Consider the following 6,289-nt stretch of genomic DNA (forward strand, 5'->3'; position numbering starts at 1 on the left):
AAGGAAGCAACAAAAAAGCCTTTAGCACAAGGGAAAAACTCAATGCCATAAGCAACAAGAGGCTTCCAAGAATCACTCACCCAACGATGAAGGTTCAGAAGAGAAGGCCCAAACCCAACAAATCTACAGACCAAAGCGTTGCGTTGATAGAAATCAACATTCTCCACAACCTCCCAACCACAGACCACAACAGGAGAGGTCTTGGCACAAGTAAGAGGACGAACCCCCTTAGAAGGTTGGGCAACAGATTTAGCTACACGAGCAAAGCTACGCTTCCCAACAAAGGGTCTAGGTAGAGCATTGTCAACCTGAACATCACCACCAACAACAACAAGGGCATCCAAATCCAAAACTGGATCAGAGACACCAGCCATGGGGGACCCAACACGAAAACCTAGTGTAGAGGGCGTGGGTGAAGATGGAACAAAAGAGCATCCCTCAACAACCAAACACTGCACAGGAGGAGGGAGAATAGAGCTATGAAGGTTGAAAGCACCGACAGGAGGAAGGCATGACAAGTCCGAAGACCCAACCAGAGGCCCACCTAGCAGAGACCGCCCAAGTGCAGAGGCCAAAAGAGCAGGGGAAGGAGCCATTAGAGCCGCGGGAGCATCATCAGGAGAGCATGCAACATCCATCAGCGAGGCAGGAGACACATGCAGGAGCAAAGGCAGGTTGCATGAAGAAGAGGAACGCTGACCATTGGAGACATGTGGGAGTAGAGTGGGAGCGTTCATTTCAAATCGAACAATTCCATGTCATGGCTAATGTTAATATATCTTCTTCTAGTGAATTTTTGTTGGTTGTTGGTTTGGGTGGGGTAGATCTAGTTCTATCATATAAACTATGGCTAGTTTGAGGACTCACTTTTATTCATCTTGCCTTCCTTAGTGTGCAAAATCTCAGCCCCTTTCTTGTTCTCTCTCCTCCCTTGTTTGAGGGTAGGATGTGGTCGACAATGAAATTTTTTATGCCCACTGAAGCTTAATTTGAGATTTAACCACTCATGGTGTTATTTATTAGATACATTTAAGTGGGGTTTGGAGTTTAGGAGGGCTCTTGTTGTAAAAAAAGGTGAAGAAATCTTGCAATATGAACTTAAACTCAAAGTTATTGCTAATCTAAAACTAAATATTAATCCATTATTAAAGTGATTGTAGAATCAAAACAATAACAAGAAAACCATTAACACATGAAACACTAGATTTACGTGGAGAAACCCTTTCGAGTAAAAAATACACCATAGAAAGAGAGGCAAGTATATTACTAATCCAGTGAAGAATACAACAACAATACACTTCTTTGTAGACCTCTGCAAAATTCAACAACATTTTTCTACCTTGAAAACTAAACAAGACTGAATGAAGAACACTAGCTCAAAGCACCAATGCATAGGAGTTTGTGAGGATGAATACCACTATGGTATCACCAAACAATAGGTAGAAAAACCACATGGAAAAACTCATACTCACCTTCGAAAATAGTTTCTTACATATGCTCTTACCACTATCATAAGGCATCTCTCATGCATGTGCACCTATGTAAGGATTCTGCCATAAATATTATCATCGATATTGGCATATCAATAATGACTCTCATAACCATCATATATTCTCTTACAACTCTTGACAAGTGTCTAAGCACCTCAAAATAGAATATTCCAAGAGGGGTCACCTAGCTATTTTGTCCTTTTTCTAGAGGATAAAAGGTAAAAGCAACTTTTCCTTTACACGGTCGCTTTCACCACCGTTGGTTAAACGATTTAACCTCTTACGGGTAAATTACAATTGACATTAGGAAAATAATAAATCAAAATATTTATAAGGTTGATGGAACCTAAACCCTAACACCTCTCATTGAAGGTGCAATCAAGCTTTTTCCTTGTGTTAGGGGTTTTCTTATTGCAAGCTTTCAAACTCTAGAAGACTTAGAGTTGGTGTTTGATGGTAGGTTGTGGATGTGTGGTGAGTATTCCCTTTCTCAAATTGTTGTTTCCTTCTTTTAACCCTCTAAAATAAATTCTCAATATTATTCTAGTTTGGGTGAGGCTACCTAATGTCCTTCAATTTTAGGAAGTCACTTGGTTTGAGGATATTGGAAACGTTGTTGGCCTTTTTTTAAGGTTATTCAACTACATATAACATTGCTCACTAATTTTGCCCATATTCTAGTGGACATTGACATTTATAGGGCTCTTCAGAGGGATATTATTTTGATGGTTGATGATAGTTGGTAGACTAGTTGCTTGATTATGAGGGCCTATTGTTTTGTTGTAAATGGTGCTTTGCTATTGGATATGCTACTTTTGATTGATTGTGTTCTGGTTCTACGAATGTGGGCTTAGCTACATGGTGGTGGAATGCCCTCCTTGATCATTTGACTACAAGTGATTCCACTATTTTTGACTCTTAGGATGATTAGTCTCCTTCTCTTGTCCCCTCGTTGGTGTATCACAATGTGATCATGGAGGCTCCCCTTGAGGTGGCTTCCCATGAGGTTGGTGTAACTCAAGAAGCAATTTTGTTGTTCCTTATTAGAATTTCTCTTTCAAATTCAATTCAACAATCTTTTTTTGTAATCTCATTAGCATGTCGGTGATTTGTAGGGGGATTCTTACTCTTTCTTTGTTTATCAATTATGTGCAACATCCAACATCTTCATTTAGACATTCTTCCTCATCATGTGAGGTGACTTTAGTTGAGTTGTTAAATGAGAAATTTTCCCTCCTTTCTTTGTGATTCGCAAATGACATTTGAATAATGTTACACCAATTAATTATAAATATTTATATTACTTTGATTTCATATTTTTAGATATTGTAAATAGAATTTTAATTCTTTTCAAATTAATTGAAATATAATATTTTTCATGAATCATATAATTATGAATTATAAATTTTAAAATTAATGGTGATCATTTAATTGTTTCATTTAAATTATTTATTTAGAATGCATAAATGTCAATTAATCATTATCTATTTTTAATTCATATATATTAATTTTTTTTAATTAAAGATAAAAGAGGAGCTGAGAAATATTTTTAATTAAAGATAAAAAAGAGGTTGAGATTTTTTTTTAAAAATTAAAGGTAAAAGAAGGGTTGAAAAAGGTCCTTGAATCTTATACAACAATTAGAACATATATACCAATGAAGACCATTTAACAAGAAATATACAATAGTAAAGTATAGTTAGCCTAAAACCAATCAACAACACACAATGCATCTTCTAAAAAGAGACAAGAAATAACTACAAATTTGAAAAATATCAAAGACCAACAAACTATAAGACAAACCACTCTAGAGAGCTTTAAAAAATGCAAGTGGTCCCACCATAGAATCCTTAAGGTAGTGATTTGTTGATCTCCCTTTTTGTAAGCTGACCTTAACTCAAAAGAAACCATTAGATATCTAAAAAAGTCCATCCTAATAACATCATTGAAACAAATTATCGTAATTAAAAGATACATAAAAACAAACAATAAATTTAATATATTAGTTGGACATTGTGTTATTTAACCATTTTATTTATTTATTTTTTCTTATTATATAAACACGAGAAGGGGTCAGATCGTAACAAGTCGGCCATCAAGGCAAACAGAACAAATCTCATGAGAGGTAAGATTGAGAAAAAGAAGAGAGAGAAAGATTTTGACTAGAGCTGGAATTGACAAGAGACTAGAGTCCCTACCTTGAATTACAAAATTCTCTCTTACAACCCTTGAAAGAGTAAGGGGAGAAGGAGGAGGACCTTTCCTTCTTTTACTAACAACAATCCAAGCAATCCTTTCATCCAACACCCCATTACAAGGGGAAACAAGAGGTGACCTCTTCACAAGGAATCGATAATAACATTCGAAGAAGTGGCAACAAGATGATGGGGAAAAGAAGTATCATTGACCACCGAGAAATACCATTGCTGAGAGGGAGCACCCTGCAAGACCAAAGATGGACATTAAGTTGGAGGAATAATGGTGGTAACCTTAGAGCAAGACGAAGTCGCACCAGACACTGGTAGCTCAGATGCGACTGAGCAAAAACAACCCCCAAAGAGATAGGAGATCGAATGCGAAGCAAGATGAAGTCGTACTAGACATACTAAGCTATTCATTTCTTACATGAACATAATATTTTGATTAAAAATTTAAAAACTTATACATATCATCAACAATTTTTCTAGAATGTAATTATTTAAATATAATTTATTAAAATATGTTTATAATCTTTCAAATAAAATTATATAAATAAATCTTCAGGTCTTTGGAATGGTATCAAAATTGATGGGTATCCGACTTTGCAATCCCATTGTCTTTTTGCAGATGATACTCTCTTATTTGGTTCAGCCTCTCTAGCAGAGGCCCACGTTATCAAAAAGATTACTGATGACTACTCTTCCTTTTCTAGGTAGAAAGTTAATAGTTTTAAATCAAAGGTGATTTTGCTGATTGTTTCTCCTCTAGTTCAGAATAGATTGACTCATTTTTGGGGTTTTCAAGTGGGTTCCTTCCCTTGTAAGTATTTAGGCATTCCTTTTTTTGTTGGATCGGATAAGGCAATGTTTTGGGATAAAGTGGTTCATGCGATATCTTCCAGAATTTCTTCTTGGAATCATAAATGGCTCACTTTAGCTGGTAACATTCTTTTGATTAAGTCAGTGCTTAATGCCATTCCTATTTATTTGATGTCTGTTTTGAAAACTCCTCCCAAGGTTGTTCATGATCTCAAGGTGTCTTTAAGATTCTTTCTTTGGAATGATAACAGTGGGGGTAAAAAGAAGATTCCTCTTTTAGCTTGGGATAGGGTGTGTCTTCCTAAGGACTTGGGGGGTTCGGGTATGCGAGACTTAGGGTGGGGTCCCATGGAGGGGACTTAAGCTCTATTTTTAAGGAAGAGGCGGTCCCATGAAAAAAATATTTTTTGGCAACGGGATTAATTAGAATCTTTTCCTAAAAAATAGAGCCCCTACCTTTTAGGCTTGAAAATCTAAGCTGGTGAAAATGGGGTGGGGCTAGAAATTGCCCCACCAGCTTAGGAATGTATTATGCCATTTGACAATTACATAATTTTAGAAAAAATACTAAATTTTATTTAGGAGTTTAAACTTAAGTTAATCTACACTACAAAGTTCATGACATCCTTAAATTTAGAAGCTGAAATTTTTAAGCTGAAGTGCAAAACAAAATCCATGGGACCACCAGCTTTAAAATATTCCTAAAAAAGCTCAGTAGCTCCAGCTCTATTTTTTAGGAAGCTCCCCTCCATGGGACCCCACCCTTAGTTTCTCAGAATAAAGCCTCGGGGGCTAAACTTGTCTAGAAGCTATATATGGACCCTTCTAGTAAATGGGCATCCATTATGTTTGCTAAGTTTTTGAGGGGGGCTCCTAGAGAATGGCTTTTCAGAGCCTCATCTCTTCCAAAAGGATCAACTTTTTGGAATTTTATTGTTAGTTGTAGATGAGTTATCCTTCCTCACCTCTCTTGGGTAGTTCATAATGGGAAGAAGGATCGGTTCTGGGATGAAGTTTGGAATGGTCATGCTGCCTTATCTTCCATTCGGGATTGGTCTCCTTTATCTGATATCCTTTCTAGCCTCTAAGGTGTTTTTGTTACTGACTATTGTGATATTGATACTTCGGGTCCTTATCTTGTTTTTTACTAGAAATCTATTGATTCTCTGCCCATTAGTAAAGATCTCAAAGTTGCTTATGTTCAGGAGCTTGATAAAATATTTCTTGTGTTTCATGATCGAGATGATGCTTTGGTTTGGACTAAGAGTGCTTCAGGTTCTTATTCTGTAAAGGAGGGGTACAAGGTCTTGTCTCATTCCTCTTCTTTCTCCCCTTGGCCTTCCCAACTCTTTTGACATTCGGCTTGTCTTCCTAAAGCTGGTTCTTTTACTTGGCTCGTAGTTCAAGATAGAGTTCTCACTGGGATGAGATTAGATAGGCTTGGGATTACTGCGGTGTTTTCTTGTGTGTTTTGTGGTTTCTTAATGGAATCCATGGACCATGTTTTTCTGCATTGCCCGTTTGCTTTGGATTGTTGGTACTAGTTGTTTGGTATGCTTGGATGGTCTTCTACTATTGGTCCTAATTTATTGTCTCATTTTTTGGCTTGGCTTTTGTTGTATTCATCATCATTTTATTTGTCTCTTTGGGTTGTTGCTCAATCTATTGTCATTTGGAATATCTGGCTTGAGAGGAACTCTATGATTTTCAAGCATAAATCAACTTCACCATTGGATGTGCTTGATAGGATTCAATCCTCCATTTCTGAGGTGGTGCTTTCTT

The sequence above is a fragment of the Cryptomeria japonica genome, chromosome 4 (assembly GCF_030272615.1).
Source record: "Cryptomeria japonica chromosome 4, Sugi_1.0, whole genome shotgun sequence".
NCBI lineage: Eukaryota > Viridiplantae > Streptophyta > Pinopsida > Cupressales > Cupressaceae > Cryptomeria > Cryptomeria japonica.